We start from the raw sequence: 23,291 nt of genomic DNA on the forward strand, positions 1-23,291 counted from the left end.
CAAGGGCAAAATCCAGCCACACAGCCTGCAAACTATGGATGTATTTTATACATTTTTAACTGATTATATTTTAAACGGTTAAATTAGTACTTGTGTAATAGCCTCAATTTTGTTGCTTGGCCCACAAAACAAGCTATTTATTATCAGGCCCTTTAAGAAAAGTTTGCCGACCCCTTGTTTTGTTTGGGGCAAGGGTTGCTCAGAGACTGAGATTGTCTTTGCCAATATTTTATTTAATATAGGTTCACTGTGGGAATTATAATAATTTCACAAGCCTGTAGCGTACGGGATAATGTCTCTCAAGCCAATAAAGAAATAACATACTCCAAATCAATGATAGATTAATTACACTACTGCTCCAGGCAAGGGGACATGAAGCAATAAAGTCCAAATTTAGTTGAGATGTGCCTTTCTACCAACTGGTTCTCAGGGGAGGTGGTTTAGTCAACTGAGAGCTGATATCCAGCTGTCAGCACAAAGAACAAAAGTCGCCTGTTGCTACAGCGTGTTGCTAGGGAACAGTGGCATCACCGTTGATGGGCTAGATGATCTCTTCCTAGGGGCCATGGCACAGCTTGCATGACTACTAGTAAAAGAATCGCAATTACCAAGGCAGGAGCTAATGCCCCAGGGTCGTCAGAGAGCTATTTAGATCAGCAAGGGGTCACCTTGCCCAGACTGAACACTATCCCATAGTCCTTACAAACTCTGAGTATTTATTGTCTAAACGTCCCCACCACAGTTGCTTCTTCATATGTTCTTGTTAATAAGCCCCCAGCTGAGCTCCTGAGTGTTTATCGACAACCACAGATGTGGATGATGACATCCTGACACACAGTTTCACCTTTATATCAAAACAATAACTTCATTCTTGGAAACAGCTTCACTCTTAAAAACAACTTCATTTTTGTCATAAACAGGTAGATTTGACATCATACCAAACCACTATACAACACCCTCGCTCTAGATCAATTGCAGGAATTTAATTTGCTGTAGCAAAAGGAATGAATTAGCAAATTTGGAATCAAAAATTCTCTAAAGGGAAAAGATTTTCCTAGATGGAGCACTGTAGGGGCCTTCCTCATAGGCCTTCTCCTTACCCCTCATCGCACACTGGGTAGTTTTCCATCTACTCAGCGTGTGCATGAGAGGATGTCATTTGGCTTCTTGAGAAAAATGTGGAGGTGTTGGGCCACCTGGCCAGGAATTTGATTCTGTGAAATTGGACAGTTTTCTTTTTGGCAGAGACAACAATTTGGTTTGAAAACACCTAATTAGTGACTGTAAGTAACGCATTGTTTCACTGAATTAAATTATTTTATCAGCCCTCCAACTGGCTTTAGGACATAAAGTCCTTGAGTAACACGTTAGTATTTGAAATTAATTTGTTCCAGGTCACCAACAACCAGGGGAAGACTAGCTTATAGTTTATAATAAACTAGGCTGATTTTCCAGAAACTAGGCCATGGGCCCAGGTACTTCAAAAGGAAAATACTAGTTTCAGAGCAGTCTTTCTTAGCACAAACTACCCTGGTGATGGAACTTCCTGGAATATGGTATAGACTTCATTCATTTGTTTCTTTATCTGATAAGGAACTCACAGTCCAATGGGGAGACAGATAAAAATAATAATAAGTGTATGTATATGTATAACTGATTCACTTTGTTATAAAGCAGAAACTAACACACCACTGTAAAGCAATTATACTCCAATAAAAATGTTAAAAAATAAAACAAAAACTTTGGGTTCAATGCCAAGAAAAAATAATGATAATAATAAGTGTATGGGATAGTCACTTAGTTTTTGCACTGTAAGGGAGGAAAGAGTTTTCCTTGACCCTCCTAAGGTCCCTGACTGTGTCTGAAAATTAAATTGATAAAGACAGATTAACAGGAAAACAACATATCAATACAAATTATGTTGAATTTTTACATGTATATGGGAGTCTTCACAAGAGAGTGAAGATTCTAAAAAATGACCATGGCAGGAAGTTTTTGTACCTTTTAGACAAAGAAAGAATACATTTGTGAAGAATTGACAAGACAAAGGGCTTTGAGCTAGGGATAGTCCAATTAGGACTAGGTAGTGATAAAGGCTAGCTTAACAAGGTTGATTTGCAGATTCCTCTGGGCTGTTAAGAGTCTGTCTCTAGAAAAAGAAGGATTTATATTCTGTCTTTAAACAGAAAAGGAGTTTTTTCTGTGTTTACTGCTTCTTGATTGCCTTCAGCTCAGGACAGTTTTATGTTGAAGAGACACATTTTGGGGTGACATATTCTGTTTTCCCTCAGTGTGTATAGCATTATGTCCAGAGCACTGTAAACCATAGAACAGACATATAGTTTGACTTTGAGGGAGGCCAAATAAATTTTTATGGAGAAGATGGCACCTGGATAAAATCTTAAAAAATAGGGAGAGATTATTCACATGAAGGGAGTGGGGCAGTTGTGGCAAAGGTTTGGGTGGGAGAATTTAGGCAGTAAAGAGGCTGAGCCATGAGAAACTTTAATGCATTTAGAAAACTTTAGAAAATCCTGTGTGACAAGATGAGAGTGGGAAGAAATGAGCCTACAGCGTCAAAAAATGGCAGAGCCCTGCTATACTAAGGAGTTTGCATTTCACCCCAAGGGCAGTGGAAAGCTACTGAAAGATATTAACAGTGACATGATTATATCTGAATTAAAAAATATAGGGCTTCCCTGGTGGCGCAGTGGTTGAGAGTCCGCCTGCCGATGCAGGGGACACGGGTTCGTGCCCTGGTCCGGGAGGATCCCACATGCCGCGTAGCGGCTGGGCCCGTGAGCCATGGCCGCTGAGCCTGCGCGTCCGGAGCCTGTGCTCCACAACGGGAGGGGCCGCGACAGTGAGAGTCCCGTGTACCAACAACAACAACAACAACAACAAAAATATATATATATATATGTTCTGGTAGCACAACTCATTGTCTGAGGGAAGAACAGACGCCCTCAGGCAACCTACATGCAGAGGCGGGGCCGAATCCATAGCTGAACCCCAGGAGCTGTGTGAACAAAGAAGAGAAAGGGAAATCTCTCCCAGCAGCCTCAGGAGCAGTGGATTAAATCTCCACAATCAACTTGATATACCCTGCATCTGAGGAATACCTGAATAGACAACAAATCATCCCAAAATTGAGGCGGTGGACTTTGAGAGCAACGAAATATATATATTTTTCTTTTTCTCTCTTTGTGAGTGTGTTTGTATATGCTTCTTTGTGTGATTTTGTCTGTGTATCTTTGCTTTTACCATTTGTCCTAGGGTTATGCCTGTCCTTTTTGTTTTTTTTTAAGGAGAGTTTTTAGCACTTGTTATCATTGGTGGATTTGTTTTTGGTTTGGTTGCTCTCTTCTTTCTTTCTTTTTTAAATCTTTTATTACTTTTTAATTTTTTTATTTTTAATAATTATTTTTTATTTCAATAACTTTATTTTATTTTATGTTTTTCTTTCTATCTTTTTTTCTGCCTTTTCTTCTGAGCCGTGTGGCTGACAGGGTCTTGGTGCTCCGGCTGGGTGTCCCTCTAAGGTGGGAGAGCAGGGTTCAGGACATTGGTCCACCAGAGACCTCCCAGCTCCGTGTAATATCAAACAGCCAAAGCTCTCCCAGAGATCTCCATCTCAATGCTAAGACCCAGCTCCACTCAACAACCAGCAAGCTACAGTGCTGGACACCCTGTGCCAAACAACTAGCAAGACAGGAACACAACCCCACCCATTAGCAGAGAGGCTGCCTAAAATCATTATAAGTTCACAGATACCCCAAAACACACCACCAGACGTGGACCTGCCCACCAGAAAGGCAAGATCCAGCCTCATCCACCAGAACACAGGCACTAGTGCCCTCCACCAGGAAGCCCACACAACCCATGAACCAACCTTAGCCACTGAGGGCAGACACCAAAAAAATGGGAACTATGAACCTGCCTCCTGTGAAAAGGAGACCCCAAACACAGTAAGTTAAGCAAAATGAGAAGACAGAGAAACACACAGCAGATGAAGGAGCAAGGTAAAAACCCACCAGACCAAACAAATGAAGAGGAAATAGGCAGTCTACCTGAAAAAGAATTCAGAGTAATGATAGTAAAGATAAACCAAAATCTTGGAGTGAGAATGGAGAAAATACAAGAAATGTTTAACAAGAACCTAGAAGAACTAAAGAGCAAACATACCGTGATGAACAACACAATAAATGAAATTAAAAATTCTCTAGAAGGAATCAATAACAGAATAATTGAGGCAGAAGAATGAGTAAGTGACCTGGAAGATAAAATAGTAGAAATAACTACTGCAGAGCAGAATAAAGAAAAAAGAATGAAAAGAATTGAGGACAGTCTCAGAGACCTCTGGGACAACATGAAATGCACCAACATTCAAAGTATAGGGGTCCCAGAAAAAGAAGAGAAAAAGAAAGGGACTGAGAAAATATTTGAAGAGATTATAGATGAAAACTTCCCTAATATGGGAAAGGAAATACTTAAGTCCGGAAGGGCAGAGAGTCCATTACAGGATAAATCCAAGGAACAACACACCAAGACACATATTAATCTAACTATCAAAAATTAAAGAAAAAATATTAAAAGCAGCAAGGGAAAACCAACAAATAACGTACAAGGGAAGATGCAGATGTAGAGAATGGAGTTGAGGACATGGGGAGGGGGAAGGTAAGCTGGGACAAAGTGAGAGAGTGGCATGGACATATATACACTACCAAATGTAAAATAGATAGCTAGTGGGAAGCCACCACGTAGCACAGGGAGATCAGCTTGGTGCTTTCTGACCACCTACAGTGGTGGGATGGGGAGGGTAGGAGGGAGACGCAAGAGGGAGGAGGTATGGGGATATATGTATACGTATAGCTGATTCACTTTGTTCTACAGCAGCAACCAGCACACCATTGTAAAGCAGTTATACTCCAATAAAGATGTTAAAAAAAAATACCATTCAGATACATCTCTAATGAGATGACGACTACAGGACAGAAAATGAAGTACAAGGGAAGGGATGATTAGCAGTAAGAAACAGTACTGAGAGCTATGGGAGTATTGACTTGGGAACTGGGGAAAGGTTCATGGAAGAAGTAGTATTTGAGGTAAGCCTTGAGAGTTGGGTTAGTTTTTATAAGGAGAGTTGGTTGTGCTCTTTGTGAGGATGATATTGTTAGCACATGCTTGGAAGAGAGTGATGTGTATAAGGGAGTCATCCTTTACCTTCATAGGTAGGTAAGGGTTTGCAGTTCATGGTGTGTATTGCCATTCGTCTTCTCATTTGACTGTGACAACGTTTTCATGAACATGGTAATTGAATGATCTCCTTTTCAGAGGTGAAGATGCTGACACTTGGGGAAAATGATGCTTCCAAACCCCCCACTTTGTAAGGAGAAGAATCATGGCTTGAACCCACATGGCACCAGATAGAATGCAGCATGAAGCTGGATCCAAATGGAAGGTCAGTTAGTTGCAGCTCATCTGTCAGGTAAGGACCTGGACAGAAATCGCTCTCTCCAAGAAGAATCTATTTTAACAATAGAATCAAGTCATGCTTGAACTGTAAATCCTAGAGGGAGAAACCTGAAATTGGGATAGCAGAGTGGGAGTTTTAGAGGAATCTTCAAGGACACTGTGAACCAACCAAAACCACTGAAAGGCAGGAGTGACCATTCTTTTACTCCTGGAAAGTAATAGCTTGCATGTGGTCATTTGGAAAGGTTGTACCAGAAATCCAGGTATTATAATAATAATTATTATTATTATTCAATGTGATTTTATTTTGTTGCTCAAATTATTCCATCTTTGGCCATTGGGAGCTTTTTAAGTTGTTTCCTGTATTCTTTTGACATACCTTTATCATTGTGGGTATTTATTTCTTTATTAATAAATTAGCACTTCCTTACTTTCTGGCACTATAGGATGTTTCAGGCTCATCTTATACATTTCCTGTCCCAGTCCTAGAATCAGTAGAATCAGCCGTTTTTACAAAAGAGGCTTAGTTGGTTTTCTGTGTGTGTGTGTATGAATGATATTGGAACCAAGATCTGGGTGCTAGATGTGCTTTTTGCAACTAGGGCGCCATGGTTGCTAGGCAGTCTCAGCTGACAGAGCAAGGAAATATACTAACTTGGTGTATATATACATATCTATAAATATTTCTATATTTAACTGTGTTTATATTAAGATAAATAAGAGTTCATCTTGGTGTCTCTAACTCTAATCCATTTCCACATAGATCATTTTAGGCTTCTCCTCTTGCTTATGTGTAATTTCTGATTTCAACAATGAAGAACCTTCCTCCCACCATCTGTTATTCAGTTTCTTAATTATTCCACTCCAGTATACATGCTTAATGGTTTCAGAGTTGACTTGCACCCCCATGGGGAAAAAATTTATCAGCTAGAGTCCAGTGCTTATGTATAGTTTCTTTTCCCTCTAATCTTACAGGCTCCACTAATTTCCAAAGTTAGGTTTATTCCATTCCCACAAGTAAGGATGCTTCATACATTTGCAATACAGTTAGATTCCTCCGTCACATTTTGCATTCCATCCTGAGATTCCCTGATTTCCTAAATCATTATTTTTAAAAGGGTTGTGTATGTTAGGTTCATTCTTTGTGCTACAAAGTTTTATAGGTTTTGACAAAGGCATAGTGTCACATATCCACCATTACAGTATCACACAGAACAGTTTCATTGCCCTGAAAAATCCACTGTGCTTTAATCACCCTCTTCAACTCCTGGAAACAAATTATCAGTTTACTGACTCTGTGATTTTGCCTTTCCAGAATGTAATATGTGTTGTGATCTCCAAGACATTCCCAGGTTTGATGATTTACTAGGAGAACTTGTTGGACTCAGAATGTAATACTCACAGCTAAGATTTATTACAGTGAAAGAATACCAAGTAATACCAGCATAGGGAAAAGGCACATGGGGCAAAGTCAAGATGAAACCAGGCACAAGCTTCCAAGATTTCTCCCCCAGTGGAATCACACAGGATGTGCTTAATTCCCCCAGCAATGAGTTATGGCATCATGTGTGAAGTGTTGTCTACCAGGACAACTCATTAGAGACTCAGTGTCCAGGATTTATCAGAGGCTGGTCACACAGGCATTCTCTGTCTAGCACATACCAAAATTCCAGATTCTTAGAAGAAAAGAAGGTGTTCAGCATACACCACATTGTTTTCACAAGCAGTTTCAACATAGTGATCCACTCTTATGAATTCTTGGAATGTTGGGAATCCTTCTGAAATCTGCTTCTTGAGATACCAGCCAAGGAGCAGCTTGCAAGCAGGTCTTTTGAAGGATAGAAGTCTCAGGCCTGCTATGTTAACTCTTTTATGTACATGGTATACGTGAAGTCATACAGTCTGTAGATTTTTTAGGTTGGCTTCTTCCACTTAGCAAAATACATTTAAAATTCATCCATGTCTTTACATGGTTTGAGAGCTTATTCTTTTCTAGTCACGGAATAGTATTCCATTGTTTGAACATACTGTAGGTTATTTGTCCATTCACCTGGTGACGGATATCCTGATTGCGTCCAGTTTTTGGAGTTATTAACAAAGATTCTCTAAACATTTGTGAGCAAGTTTTTGTATGGACATGAGTTTTCTAATCAGTTGTGTACCTAGTAGTGTGATTGCTTGATTGTGTGGTAAGACTATGTTTTGTGTTATAAGAAACTATTGATACCATACTGTCTTCTGAAGTAGCTGTACCATTTTGCATCCTCACCAGCAGTGGATGAGAATTTCTGTTGCTCCACATCTTTGCTAGCAATTGGTGTTATCTGTTTTTTTAATTTTTATGTTAGCCATTCTAATAGATACATGGTAGTATCTCGTTTTCATTTGCATTTTCATAATAAGTGATGTTGAATAATTTTTCTTGCCATTCTATGTCTTCCATCAAATGTCTTTTCACATCTTTTGCACATTTTAAATTAGGTTGTTTTCTTATTGTTGAATTAAAATTTTGTGTATTTCGAATACAAGTCCTTTATTAGATATATGTTTTACAAGTTTATTCTCTTAGTTTCTGGCTTGTCTTTTCATTGTCTTAAAAATGATGGCTTTCACAGAGCAGAAATTTTTAATTTTAATAAAGTCTAACTTATTAATTTTTCTCTTTTATAATCATAATCTTGGTGTTATATTTTAAAACTTATCACCACACTCAAAGTGCGTTATATTTTCTTCTAGAAGTTTTATAGTTTTACATTTTTATGACCCATTTTGAGTTAATTCTTGTTTAAGGTGTAAGGTCTGTGTGTAGGTTCATTTTTTGCATATAGGTTTCCAATTGTTCCAACATCATTTGTTGAAAGTACTACCCTTTATCCATTTAATTGCCTTTGTTTCTTTGTCAAAAATCACATGACAATATTTGTCCTGGTTTATTTCTGGGCATTGTTCTTTTCCATTGATCTATGTTTCTGTTCTTTCAGAAATAGCACACCATCTTGGTTACTGTAGTTTGTAATAAGCCTTGAAATCGGGTAGTGTGTCTTGAAACTGTTCTTCTTCAGTACTGCATTGGCTCTTCTAGGTCTGTTGACTTTCCATGTAAATTTTAGAATTAGTTTGTTGACATCTACAAAATAGCTTGCATAATTATGTTTTTTTAATTATAGGGCTTCTCAGAACCATTAGTATACTAATGTGAATTATGACTATCTAGGAAGAATATATGCTTTGCAGCATTTCTCAACTTATTTGACTTCAATATTCTTTTTTTTTTTTTTTTTTTCTGGGCCTGTATTGCATGGCCCCAGAGAGAATTCCTTTCTTTTAACAAAAGAAAACACTGACCCTCACAGAGGAGATGTCTTGTTCCAGGCTAAGTTGATAATTTTATTAAGATCGAGGCCTGGGCTAGAAACCTATTTATGTTGTGGCTGTAAATATATTTTGGTCACTTTTGTACATGACATATATATCCACTTTTAGATAATTTTATAGTTAGTATAAAAGCTCAGAGGAGCATAATGTAGATATTCTCGGCTTGAAAGATTTCATTGATTCATAGTAGATGAATGCCTTTTATCTAACTTATTCTCTCAAATAATAATGAGTGATTAAATGTGATAATGTATTTTATCTAATAATTTTTATTCATATTTTGATGTAAAATTGTACTACTTAATATTAGGGATAATAACATAATTATTAAGTAGCATAATTATTATTGTATTATTATATACTTCCAATGTCCATTGACACCCATTCAATAAACATTATTGACAGCTACAAGTGGCAGTGGGTTGAAAATACTCAAGTGGATCTGAAGCTTATCAACCTTACTGAGACTTTGTTGGCTTTAAAATTAATTCCCTTGACTCTTCTCACTCTCCTACGCATAATGGGGCTATGGTTTATTCCCCTCGTCACTTAAACAGAGCGCTACTGATGAGTGATTCTGAGAAGCTTTCCCTAAGACGGTTAAATTATTGGCCCCTCACTTAAATGCTGCTTTTCTGAAGCTCCGTCAGTTTATTCAAGCACTTCTGAAGGGCCACTGAAGTCATCCTCATGGGCCCCGGGATAAGTGGTTTTTTTTTTTTTTTTCCCACAGAAATGGCAAGGTGTGTGTGCCTCTCTAATACCTCAGCTCTCTGCTTGGTTTAGGTCTTTTTACTCAAGTTGGAGCAACTTGGGGGACAGTACCAATGGTTGGCTCTCTTGGTGGACTTGTAGCTTTATTTATATAACCAGATTAACAGTACCTAATCATTTTATGAGCATGCCTGCCATCTGTAGTGGGTTGAATGGTAGCTCCCCCAAAAAGATGTGTCCAAGTCTAAACACTTGTTACCTGTGAATGTGGCCTTATTTGGAAAAAGTGTCATTGCAGATGTAATTAAGTGAAGGATCTCAACATGAGATCATCCTGGGTTTTCCAGGAGGGCCCTAAGTGCAATGACAGGTGTCCTCCTTATCAGAGACAGAAGAGGAGAAGGCACAGGGAGGAGAGGAGAGAGCCATGTGAAGATGAAGGCAGAGGTTGGAGTTCCACTGGCAGAAGCCAGGGAAGATCTGGAGCAGCAGAAGCGGGAAGAGGAAAGGAAGGATCCTCCCCTCGAGGCTTCAGCCTTCATGGCCTTGCTGACACCTTGATCTGGACTCTGGCTTCTAGGACTGGGAGAAAATAGTTTGTTGTTGTTTTAAAACACTAAATTTGTAACAGCAGTCACAGTAAGCTACTACTCTACCATCTCTTCCAAATTTTCCACTTTAAGTTTTAAAATAAATATTCAGGGCGTTTTTCTGGTAATTTAAGATTTGGCTACCCAGAAGGGCAGCAATCCCATTTGCTTGAACTCACCATCATGTCTGCACACCTGGAAAGCTACTTGGGGTAATCACAGGTGTGACACTGTGATTTATAAGAAGTGTGTATTTGGTCATTTGGTCATTCGGATGACCAAAATGTATTTCTCATCTACATTTGGTCTTTGTCCACAATTTCTGGCTCACAGCTCCTCATACCCTTGGAATTTCCTGTGGTAAGAGAAATGAAGGTGTCTTTTGTTGTGTTAATGAGGTGACTTTTTGAAAGCCCTTAGGTAACCTAAGGGTGAGGGGCTGGTTGCCAGAAGAACCAACCTTGTGATTAGAGGGTTGGGTGGAGCTGGAGATTTTAATAGCCAATGATTCAATCATTCCTGTGTCTGTAATGAAGTCTCCATAAAAAACATAAACAACAGGGTTTGGAGAGTTTGGGGTTGGTGAACATGTGAAGGTGCTGGGAGAATGGCTAATGACATGCTTGGAGAAGGCTTGGAAGCTCCTTGCCCTTCCCCCATGCCTTGTCTTATGCATCTCTTCTATCTAGTTGTTCCTGGGTTATATCCTTTTATACAAGCCGGTGATCTAGTAAGTAAACTATTTCTCTGAGTTCTGGGAGCTGCTCTAGCAAGTCAGTCAAATCAAAGGAGGGGGTCTTGGGAATCTCTGATTTATAGCCATTTGTTTAGAAGAACAGGTAAGAACTTGGTCCTGTGACTGATGTCTTAAGTGTGGAGGTAGTGAGGGCAGTCTTGTAGGATTAAACCCTTAACGTGTGGAATCTGATGCTGTCTCTGGGTAGAGAGTGTCAGAATTGGGTTGAATTTCAGTACACCCAGCTGGTGTCCTGAGAATTGCTTCTTGGTGTGGGACCACCCCTCCCCCCGCATACACACATTGGCACTGGTACCAGAACCTATTTAATAGGATCTCAGTAAGTTTTGTGGAATGAATGGATACCACTGAATGGTTGAATTCTATCATGTCAGAGTTCAACTGTCCTTAGGAGACAAACCTAACTATCACAATTGGCTGATAATAGAGTTCCAGAAAAGGGAAGTGTCTTACCTGTATGCTTTTAATTTACTTATTCATGTTGCCCAATACATGGGTTTATTTACTTATTTTTTAAACTTGATCACTTTGGCAATGGAGAGCAACCCATGGATGATAAAATACCCATGTCTATAAGTGGCTGATGCTAGGTTTTACTTGTATAAGTGAAATATTATATACATTATTTTACATATTGCTCTCATTTAAAATTTTTACCCCTAGCAATTTGAAAAGAGACTTAAAATCCCTTTGCTGATCTCACGTGTCTCAGAGGCTGAAAACGAGCTCTAAAATCATAGGAAAATCTTGTGGTTTTTATGAGCACGCCGTTGAAATATAAAATTACGTTAGGTTTTATTCATTATTTTGTCTTTGTGATACCATTACCTGCATTGTTGCAATAGCCTAGTAACTGTCTCCCTTTTTCTAGTTACTTCCTGCAATCTTTTCTAGTGTCTGTTTCAATACATATGGACAACTGAATCTTCCTAAATCTCAGCTTTGATTATGTTTCCCCCACTTAAATGCTCTATCCTGTCTTCAAATATCTACAAAGGGAAGCCCAAACTGCTTAACCTGGCCCTAGCCAATCTTTCCGGCTTTATTCCCACCTCCTGCTGATTAAAAGTGCATGAAGGTCCTCCTGACCCCCTAGACCAGTGCTTCCCAAACTTTAAGGCATGTATGAGTCACTTGGGGGATTTTGATACGATGCAGACTCTGATTCAGTAAGGGATGGGAACCTGAGTTCTTGCCTTTTTCACAAGTCAGGCTGACAAAGCTGGTCCAGGAACCACACTTTGAATGGTAAGGGCCTGATGATATTATGACCTTCTCCTATATTCATTCATCACCTTTCATTGTTATGTGTTTAGTAACTGTATTTCTCTCACTGGAGACTATGTCTAGAGGACCATATCAAATCTGCTAAATTTATTGGCACCTATCAAAATGAATCTGAGATTCTTAAGACTCGAGCTTTGGACAGAACCTAGTTTGTCCCTCCGCTTCAAGCTTCAGGCAGTGAGTTGAATCCAGGGAGGGAAAGTGACCTCTCCGTGGTGACATGGCAAGTTAGTGGCAGAGCTGGGACTAGGAACTAGTCTCAGAAATAAATACCTACTCTGGTACAAAACATCGAGTAAAGGTAAAGTTCTTAGGGCAAGTAGCACTTCATTCAGAACTTGGCCCCCAGGTATTGGATACTTAACCTAGATCTCCCTTTGCAAGCCCTTTGGTGAATTGACAATGTCTGAGAGAAGGCAAGGAATACCTCTGGGGCATTTCTCGAGTCCAGGGAGGCTCCACAGTTAGACTAACAGCTTATAGGTTAACTAAAGTGTGGCCAGTTGAGAAGGATTGACCTAATTCTTCCTTTTTAATTACGTTAATTTTATGTATCGGGTAATCAGTTGAATGACTTCGTGATTACAGTTGCTTTCTCTATCTCTAGCCAGGAATGAGAACAAGTTGCATAAGAAGCATCAGTGGGAAGGGGAGGAGAGATTAGGGCAAGGACCACTTGATAGGAGTCTACACGAACCCCATGCTGTGATACAAAAATCACCATGGTCTTTTATGTCTGAGCTATGCATTTCTCTGCCCAGTAGAAGAAAATTAAAGGAAATGCTCCAAAATAGCTCCTGGGACTAGACTAGGGTTTCTCAACATTGGCACTATTGACGTTTTGAGCCAGATAATTCTTTGTTGTAGAGAGTGATCCTGTCCATTACAGGATGTTTAGCAGCATCCTTGGCCACTACCCACAAGTAGCACCCACACCCCCTGAAATTATGACAACCCAAAGTTTCTCCAGATACTTCCAATTATCCCCTGGGGAGAAAGGGAGCAAATCATCCCCAGATGATTCCCCACTTAAGAACAACTGGACTAGACCATTGGTCAGGCTCAGTATGTCCACAGGGCTGTGCTACAGCTACACAAGTTGTGTAGTAACAATTCCATGGAGCACCATTCTCGTAGACTTCAATAAAGCTTGGGACAACTTATGGCAGATTTTGATAATATCTGCAATCCATGACTTTGGCCTTCAATAGTGAACCTCTGTAGGCTAAGAGCCTCCCCCTTTTAAATATAACGTGGAGAATTTGCAAAAACTATGTGCTTATCAGAATATCTGGTGACTTCAGTGCCTAAAAAGATGGTCCATTGGTCACTTTCATCTCCACTAATGTTCTTGTCTTCCACCCCACCTTATCCTAGACCTTGCTATCGTCATTCACGCTCACCTCTAAAATCATCATTTCGAGCATCGTTTCTCTCTGATCACCAGCCTCTGTGTTTCTGACTTGATTAGTCATTTCATCCTCCCCAAAATATTTTCACCCCAACTAGGTCTCCAATGCACTGACCTCACCGTTTTGCACCAGTGGCCATTCGCCTTTTATCTATGTTTGCCTCTTTACTCAGTTCAGCCTCTCTTGTCCAGCATGAAAATCATTCCCTTACAAAATCCCTCAAAACTTTGCCTTACTAACCCTCTGATGTGTTTGCCTAGCGAAATCCAAGGCAGCAGATTGAATCTTATTACTTACCTTGTCTTAATCTCTACCTAAACAGGTAAACATCTGCACCTAAATGGAAAAGACACATACAGTATGGTGATGAATCCACTGCAGTTTAAATTCAAGACTACAGACATCAAATGGGCACTCACACTGCGTAGAATTCTCATCCTGTTAAGTTTGTTTTCTCCTCTCTGGGACAACTCATTTATAATTCACTCCCTTAGATGTCTTACTACTTCCATGCCCTCACTCTTGCCTGATAACTTTACTTGAAAAATAGAAGCAGAGGGAACTCTCATATATACGTTACAAATCGAGAACATATCTTTATTTAGACCTGTATTTTCTATTTTCCATCCTTTCTCGGCTTCTATCTAAGGAGACTTCTATCCAGTCTCCCGCTGTGCTCTCTGTCCCAGCCGCTGTAACTTCCTTATGCATTTGTTTCTGTAGTTTCCCCATCTCCTGCATCACAAATTCTTCCTTTTATCCGAATCATTCCCATTGCATATAAATGTACTCCAGTTTCTCACAATCTACCTTCTCATGATCTGACTTCTACCACCATCATACTTCTCTATCCTCCTTCACAGTAAATGTTGAAGAATTGGTCTACACTCACTGGACCTTGGTCCTTATCTTCCCCTATTTCTTTAATCTACTTCAATCTGGCTTTCACCATCATTACTTCTTTAAACCTTTCCTATCCATGATCATCATGTTACCAAAACGAATGGACACGTCTTCAAACTTCTTACTCATCATTTACTGTTGACCACACTTTCCTTCTTAAAACTCTTATCTTGGTATCTAGGTTACAACCCTCTCATAATATTTTACTTGTTTCTTTATATCCTCCTTTATTCCCCTGATTTTACCTTCACAGTCCTACCTTTGTTTGAGTTCTCCACTAACTGGTCCCAGACCAATTCTCTGTCTGTATATTTTCCTACAGTGATCTCATCTACCTCATGGCTTTAAATACCAAATAGATGGAAATGGCTCCCAAATCTGTATCTGCATCCTGCATTCTTTCCCGTGTTCCAGATTAATATATCCTTCTGATTCTTTACTAATTACAATTGGATATATGATAGGCATGTCAAATTAGCATTTTCAAAACAGAATTTAAAACGTTTCCTTCCTCTTCTTCCATGCTTCCCACCCCCACCAAGACAATTTCATATCATTAAATGGAGTCTTCATCTCCCTAAGAACCCTCTCAGAGACTATTCAGGCTGAAATCCCGGGAGTCGACCTTGACTTGTTCCTTATGTTCATTCCCTACTTATAATCCTTCATCATGATGTTTCATTCTAGTTCTGAAATATATTTTCTTTACCTGGTCAAAGAGCAGTAGCACCAAAAACTTAGAAGTTAAAAGTGGCAAAAAGGCAGGTTTTATTCAGACTGATGCAGTAAGGGAGAGAGACTCTAGTATAAACTGAGCTCAACTCCAGCTAAGACAAAGGTAACTGAGTTTTTAAAGGGAAAACAGAGAGAGATCACAAAGGGGCTATGGGAAGGTAAAAAAGGGGGAACGAAAAGGAATTGGGGGCTGTGGGAAAGTGGAAACCTACAGAAAGGAATGAGTGGAGAATTACCGAAAATAGTTTGACAGAGCGTGAGTTTAATCAAGTCCCTCAGCACACTGTTTGTGCTGTGAGGGTTCACAGTTCACACCCTCCTCACTATTGCTGCCTCATCCATCATTTATCATTGGACTTTCGAAACAACCTCTTTAGTGGTCCTTGCATAATTTCTTGCCTAGTGTCAATTAAATCACGTGTTCACTAGTCATTAGTGAAATGCAGGTCCAGACCACAACATACCATTTCATACTCCTTAGAAAGGCTATAATTAAAAAGACAGACAATAACAAGTATCAGTGAAGGTGCAGAGAAATTGGAACCCTCATACACTGCCGTTAGAAATGCAAAATGGTACAGCCACTCTGGAAAACTCTTTGGCAGCCCCTTAAAATATTAAACCTTGAGTTACCATATGACCGAGGAATCCCATTCCTAGATATGTACCCGAGAGAAATGAAAACATATGTCCACACAAAAAGTGACCATAAATGCTCTTATCTGCTCATTATAGATCAGCAGAGGAGCTCTGTTTATTGCTATTACTCAGAGACCTAGGATGATGAAGTGGCCAACAACTGTTAGTTGCTATCGCAGAGGGCAAACATAACTCTGGCAGATCTCACATCAGCAATTAAGTGACACATATTACTTCCGCTCACAATTTAGGGGCTAGAATTAATCACAGGCCCCCATATAATACAAGAACAAGGCAATGCAGTTCTACACGTGCCTGGGAGGTGAAGAATCAGAAATGGTCAGCAAGCGTACTATACTAATGACTCCTCTGACTATGCCCTTGCTGTGTCCTTGGCCTGGTGTGATTTTCCTCTGTCTCTGTGCTGAGCTAGCTCCTTCTCACCCTTTAGTTTCCAGGACTTCCCTGAGAGAACTTCTGTGACGAGTTTGTCCCAAGCAGTGCCTCTGCACAGTCCTTTTAAGCTCTTTATCCCATCCTCCAGTGTGTTATGACCCTGCTTATTTCATAATCTGAAATTGTTTGGTATATTTCTTTGCTAATTTTCTTATTGACTAACTCTTCCTACTTGAACATAAACTTTTTGAGGCTGTGATTTGTATTCTTCTCTGCTTTATTCATTCCCGAACCCCTAGCATGTAGAACAATGCTTAGCAAACTCATAATAGAAAATCAATAAATATTCATTAAACGAATGAATGAACATCCTTTCTTACCTCCCTAGCATTTTTCATGCTATTCCTTCTTCCTCTTATTTCAGGCAAAACACTATGCGTTCGCTAACATTCAGTTTAATGTCATCTGCTCTGTAAAGTCTTCCCCTAGTAAGAGGTAATGTCTAATCAACCATGCTTTTATAAAATATAACATATTCTTTTATTTATAGCCATAACTCTGCCTTATATCTTTCCAGTTGTATGCATGATTCTCCATTGCTTCCTATTCCATATTTTGAATTAGATTTACAGGGCCTTTTTAAGGCCAGGTATTATAAGTATTTTATATCCCAGTGCCCAGCCCATTCAACAAATATTCACTGAACATCTATATTCCAGGCAGTATTCTAGGTGCTGTAAATAGAGTCGTGAACCATATCGAGTCTCTGCCCGCATGGGGCTCATTTTCTATTGGGGCAGGCAAACCAACCAAGAAATAAATATATGACATAATTAAGATGTGATAAGTGTTTCAAGTAAAATTAAAGTAAGATAAGGAGGATAGACAGTGAAGATGGAGTATTGGTCAGTGAAAGCTTTTCTGAGATGTGATGTTTGAATGGAGATCTGCATGAAGTAAGATGCAAGCCAGCAAAACATCTGGGAGAAGTGTGTTACAGGGAGCTGGGACAGGAGGCACATAGGCCATGAGATGGGAATGAACTGTAAGGCCGTTGTCCTGTGGGTGGAGTACGATTGGGAGCAAGTCGGAGAGCTGTTGGGATCACATTATATGAGGGCCTCTGTAGGCCGTGCAGTAGTTTTGGGTTTTGTTCTAAGTGTGTTGGCATGTCGTTAGTAGATTTTAAACAGATCGCCACTTTTTAAAGCATCAAATCAACTATCCCTGCATCTCTTGTGTAGAGAATAGACTATGGGGGACAAAAGCGGAATCAAGAAAACTAACTACGAAGCTACATGATAGATAACGTAAGGGAGGAAGGTTTGGATGAGAGTGGTAGTGAAGAAATGTTTGAGAAGTGGCTGGAGGGTGAGTGTGGTGTCCAAGGAGTCAAGTGAAGAAAGTATTTCAGTAAGGAGGAGGATCAAATCAGTCCTCCTCCCATGGAGAGGATGAGCAGAGAGCGGCTTGATAATTGATACCTGGAGTCACTGAAGGGCTTAAGAAATGTGGTTTCCCCGGAGTAGTGGGAAAAAAAGCTCAACTGGAATGATTTCAAGAGAAGGTGGGAGATGAGGAAGTAGAGGCAGGGAATATAGACTCATGTAATTTTGCTATAAAAGAGAAGCAGATAAATGGAGGGAAAGTGTGTAGTGTTCATAAAAAGATTGTTTAATGGACCAAAATTTTCAAAAATAACACTCAAGGGAGGGAATGGATTCATTTATAATTATTGATCACTTACTCTAATTTTAAACGGACCCTTGAGACTGTCTTCGTTCTCTACTCTGTTAACCTCTTTCTATCCACATGGAGGAGAAAGACCTTCTCTATGGATAAGGGATGAAATAGACACTAAGGACCAGCCAGGCCACCTTGCTAATGGTAAAGGTTCTAGAGAAAAGCATAAAGGGAAAAACTGCAGCTATGTACTGGGCAAAGGCTCTCTTTCCCCTTTTAGGATCTCTCCCTCTTGTTCTCATTTTTTCTTGGCCATGATACTCTTTTCTTCTATTTTGGGTTTCTGCCCAGTGCTTTTGTATTTCACTTTCCAGAAAGCCAGCTGTCCTGGCCAGAACAATTTTGGTTTTTTAATTTATTTATTTATTTTTGGCTGCATTGGGTCTTCATTGTTGCCCGCGGGCTTTCTCTAGTTGCGGTGAGTGGGGGCTACACTTTCTTGCGGTGCACAGCCTTCTCATTGCGGTGGCTTCTCTTGTTGCGGAGCACGGGCTCTAGTCGCACGGCCTTCAGTACTTGTGGCACACAGGCTCAGTAGTTGTGGCTCGCGGGCTCTAGAGAGCAGGCTCCTGTAGTTGTGGCACACAGGCTTGGTTGCTCCGCAACATGTGGGGTCTTCCCGGACCAGAGCTTGAACCCGTGTCCCCTGCATTGGCAGGCGGATTCTTAACCACTGCACCACCAGGGAAGCCCATGTCCTGGCCAGAACTAATTACAGATTAAGATGGGGGGCGGGGAGAGAGCGAGAGAGAGAGAGAGAGAGAGAGGGAACAAAACAATAAAATTCAAAGCAAAAACTAACTCTCATTGGTTTACGTCAAAATGATGAATCAATTCTCTCTTTTTCTTCCAATGTTTTTCCCCATCAAAGAAATAAGACCTTAAAAAACAGGATTAGGTTGTGAACTTAGGAGAAAATGCAAAAAGAAAACAAAAATCACTTAACTTTTCTTAGTCCAAACCAGGAGTCGGCAAACCATAATCCAACACCAAATCTGGCTTACGACCTGTTTTTTGTAAAGTTTTATTGGATCACAGCCATGCTAATTAGTTTACATATTGTCAATGGTTTCTCTGATGCTACAATGACAGTATTGAGTAGTTGTGAAAGAATGTGTATGGCTGTAAAAACCTAAAATATTTAATACATATGGTCCTTTACAGAAAAAGTTTGGTGACCCCCTAGTCTATACTGTTTCCTGAACTGTGCCCTCAGTGACATTACCACAGTGGGATACAATGAATACACAGGCATGAAAACTCCAAATTAAATGAGGTTAAGCAAATCTCTTCACTGCAGGACTTTGCAGAGCCTTAAAATGCCACTGTGAATGTGAGTCTCTAAAAGAGGGATAAAGTGTGCTTTACACGTTTAAGCATCAAATCTTAGGGGAATTAGGATGGCATTATGGTTCTGATTCCTAAAAATGCCCAGTTCTGGCCTGAAAGAACTTCTTTCCATAAGTTCCCTTGACAAGTAATATGTATAAGGAAAACTGGAGTGAGAACAAAATGCCACTTTATTAATAGTTGCTCAGGTGTCCAAAGCTCCAGTGTGGGGCTCTCCTGTAAATGACCACAGTGAAACACAATTCATAGCTTAAGGCACATAAGGCTTTCTATCCTCCGCCTGATTTAACTCTTGGAATATAACCATCTCATGCCAGACTCATGGGTAAAGGAAGTTGAAGGGAATGAATGGGGAGCAACATGCCAGATATTTCTGCAGCCAAGATAGGTTTATTCGAGTTCAGCAGAGAATAGAAATTTGAGGTCTACAACCATGGTGAGCCACATGCAAGTCCCCAGACAGCAAGGGAAGCAAGGGAAGGAAGGGAGAAAAGCAAGTTGGCAGGGGTATATACTAAACAAAGAGTCCATGTCTTTCCACTGGCTGAGTCCTTGCCAGGAAAGGAGTCTTCTCTCTGTTGGGCTCTGTTATCATTACAGGACATGAGAGCTCCCTTTCTGGTCTCCCTACTCTATTTAATTGAGGTTTCTTTTATTAATTCTTTTACATTCCCTCTTTTGATCAAAGTCTTTCTTTAAAAGCATCTCTGATCAAGAGGCAGGTTTTTCAGTTTCAGTGTCCTCTTGTCCCTCAATGCTAGGAAGAACCATTCCTGGGTGTAGTGTTGGAGAAAAAGTGCACAGATTGGAAACCTATTGAGGTCACGTATGAGTAACAAGGAGAGGTTAGGAGGGAGAACTGTCAGGCACTTATTATCTAAAGTCCGTAAGTTATCAAGATCATAGACAATGGAGATCATCGAAGCATTATGTCATCATCAGAAGTTTGACAACAAATTTCCAACAAGACTGGTCTGGATATCTTGGGAAAACTGTCTCATCAGATGTTGTCTGCTTCAGTTCTGGGAAATCTTTATGTTCATGTCACCAGATAATGTGCAGGTCCATTCAGGGTTTGGTGCTTCCTTTAGGTGTGAATCCAATAGCCTATTCCCTGGAGTTTGACTACACAAGGGTTGGTTAGCAAAACCTGATAGGGGCACATCCAACCAGGTTGAAGAGAGTTCTTCCAGAGGTATCTTTTCCAATAGATGAAATCTACAGGTTGCAAAGTGTGAAGCTTCAGGTCTCTGTCTTCTGAGAGTGCACTGTGAAAAGATTGCTCTTCCAAAATACGGTTATTTTTAATAGAAGCAATCGGTCTTTTGCATATTGGAGTATCTCTCCTTCTATCGGTTGTGGGTCAAAAGAAACAGGAGAAAAGTACATTGGGTGTCCTGTGACTATCTCAAAGGGTAAGAGGTAATTAATTCCAAAAGGGGTGAATCTGACACTTAGAAGGGCCAAGGTCAGTGCGTTTGGCTAAGGTGTTTTGAGGGTCTACAAATTTTGCCAATGAAGTCTTAATAATGCAATTAATGCTTGCAGAGCATTGAGGGTGGAAAGTGCAGTGAAAGTGTAAAACCAGCCAAACAGCACATGCTTTTCGAAGTACCTGAATGGTACTTGTAAAATGGGTTTTACAAGTAAAATGGGTTCCTTAGTCACTTGGTCACAAACTCCTGAAGTTTGACAGGAGTTCCTCAGGTAGGGACCATCTTTCCCCAAAGGACTTTGGCCACAGAAGAAGAAATAGCCCATCTGTAAGGGAAGGCTTCAGTCTAGTGAGAAAACATACAGTTCATAACTAAAACTTACTTATGTCCATTAGATGGAAGAAGTTGTATGAAATCCATTTGCCAGATCGCAAATGGTCCATTAGGCAGTTTTAAATGTCCAATAGTAGTTCAAATAGACCACCCTGGGTTGTATTTGGGGTAAGTGGGATAAGTGAGGTAGGTACTTTTTGCAGCCTTGTTCATTTTCCCCACCAATATTGATTCATGAATGCTGTCATTTTGTTAGTAGACCAATAGTTTAATGCATGTACAGTGGTGAGGAGTGGAAATTTTAGAGTTTCTGGTAGAACTGGGTTGGTTTTTGGTCCAAACCAGAGTGTTCTCTTTTTATCAAACCAACAGTTGTTGAATTTTCAATCTTATTTTTCCTTTTCTGAAGTCAATTGTGTGTTTCTCTTGCCATGTTTTCCAAATTATCATTTGGGGAACTATCCCTTTGGACGGTGATACAGGTTTGACTGCTCTTGATCCCTTTAAGGACAGAATTTCTTGCAGAAATATCAGCAAGATGATTTCCTTTAGCTTCCAGAGAGTCAAGTTTAGACTGTCCTAGAATCTAATAATAGCTGAAGTGCAGGTAAAAGTATTACATCCAATAATTCCTGAACGTAGGGACCATTTTTAATTTTACTTTTGCTGGAAGTAAGGAAGCCATGTTGCTTCCACAACATTCCAAAATTATGAGATACTCTGAAAAATATACCTACTATCAGTGAAATATTGGCGGTTTTGCCCTTGGCTAAAGTAAAAATCTGTGTAAGAGTATATAATTCAGCCTGTAGGGCTGAAGTAGCCATAGGTAAAGATGCTGCCTCAACAACATCAAAATGAGTTGCAATAGCGTACCCAGCACAGTATTTGTCATTGTTATCTTTTGAATACGAACCATCATTGAATCATGAGAAGGCAGTGTTACCCAGGGGAATTTCCTGTAGATCTTCACGAGGAGTTGGGGGTGGTGTGTTGGTATTAAATAGTCATAAGGGACTTCCTCAGTGATGGAGGGCAGAAGAGGAGCAGGTTTCACGTTATTACAACATAAAGAGTTATGCAAGGAACAGTTAACAAAAGGACTTCATAGGAGGTGAAGTGGCTGAATGAGAAATGTTGAGTGTGATAAGAAGTCAGGAAAGCTTCTACTGCATGAGGTACACAAATGGTTAAAGGGGATCCCACAGCAAATTTCTTGATAACCAAAAGAGCAGTGGCTGTAATGGCTCTCAGGCAAGGGAGAATCCCCATGCCACAGGATCCAGTTGCTGGTTATAATACTCTGTGAATCTATGGTGGTCCCCATGTTTCTGGGTGAGTACCCAAGGGCAATCCCTTCCTTTTCATATAGAAAAAGGAAAAAGAGAATCTGATAGTTGGGATGCCCAAGGGCAGGTAGGTTCATCAAACTCTCCTTTAAGGCCTTAAAAATTTTGTTCCAATGCACAGGCTTTGGAAAAGCCCTAAGAATTGCTCAATGAAGTTGCCTAGCCTGATCATATAATAAGTCAGTGGACTGGTTTCCCAGTTGTAATTCTAGAGACGTTTTAGGATTTTCCCAATCAGCAGTTTTCATCCAACGCTGGGCTGGCCTTCACTGACAAGCATATGAGCTAGCTGATATAAGTCAGAGAAACCAGGTTGGTACGTTTGAATGACTATATTAAATTCCCCAGCCAATCTGTAAGGATCTTTGGTTACTTTGGAAAAGCCTTTGACTGTGGTTCCCATATCAGCTTTAGTCCAGGGAATATAAGAAATTAAGGGTTTAGCCTCTGGATCCTTAGAAAGCTTAATTTTAAAGGGACAGCAGCTGAGGTGTTCAGAGGAAAGGGGAAGTTCAGTAGGAGAATTAGTATGGGAGAACTGAGGGCATAGAAGAGGCATAGGTGGCGTAGAAGGGAAAGGGAAGGGTTGCACCAGAGGTGGAGTCTGATCATGAGGAGCGAAGGGAGAGAAGCAAGATGGAGCCAGAGGCAAGCCTGCGACACAGGAGCCGAGGAAGACTAGACTGAGGCTTCAAGGGCCATTTTTTTCTTTCTTGAATGATTTGTTTATCTCAGTTAATTTAAAATCTTATTTTGCCGAGAGGCAATTTTAGACTCCTGAAAAGGTTGGAGCGCCT

General features: G+C 40.1%; 1 long non-coding RNA gene across 1 annotated transcript in view; it reads left to right on the top strand.

Annotated features, from left to right (window-relative positions):
- The window catches only part of LOC132517241 (uncharacterized), a 431,094-nt gene that overhangs the window by 85,475 nt on the left and 322,328 nt on the right, over nt 1-23,291 (top strand). The window contains exon 2 of the long non-coding RNA XR_009539645.1: nt 5,335-5,488. This is a non-coding gene — a long non-coding RNA (uncharacterized LOC132517241). The remainder of the gene's footprint in view (nt 1-5,334; nt 5,489-23,291) is intronic.

Source organism: Lagenorhynchus albirostris, chromosome 3, assembly GCF_949774975.1.
Source record: "Lagenorhynchus albirostris chromosome 3, mLagAlb1.1, whole genome shotgun sequence".
NCBI lineage: Eukaryota > Metazoa > Chordata > Mammalia > Artiodactyla > Delphinidae > Lagenorhynchus > Lagenorhynchus albirostris.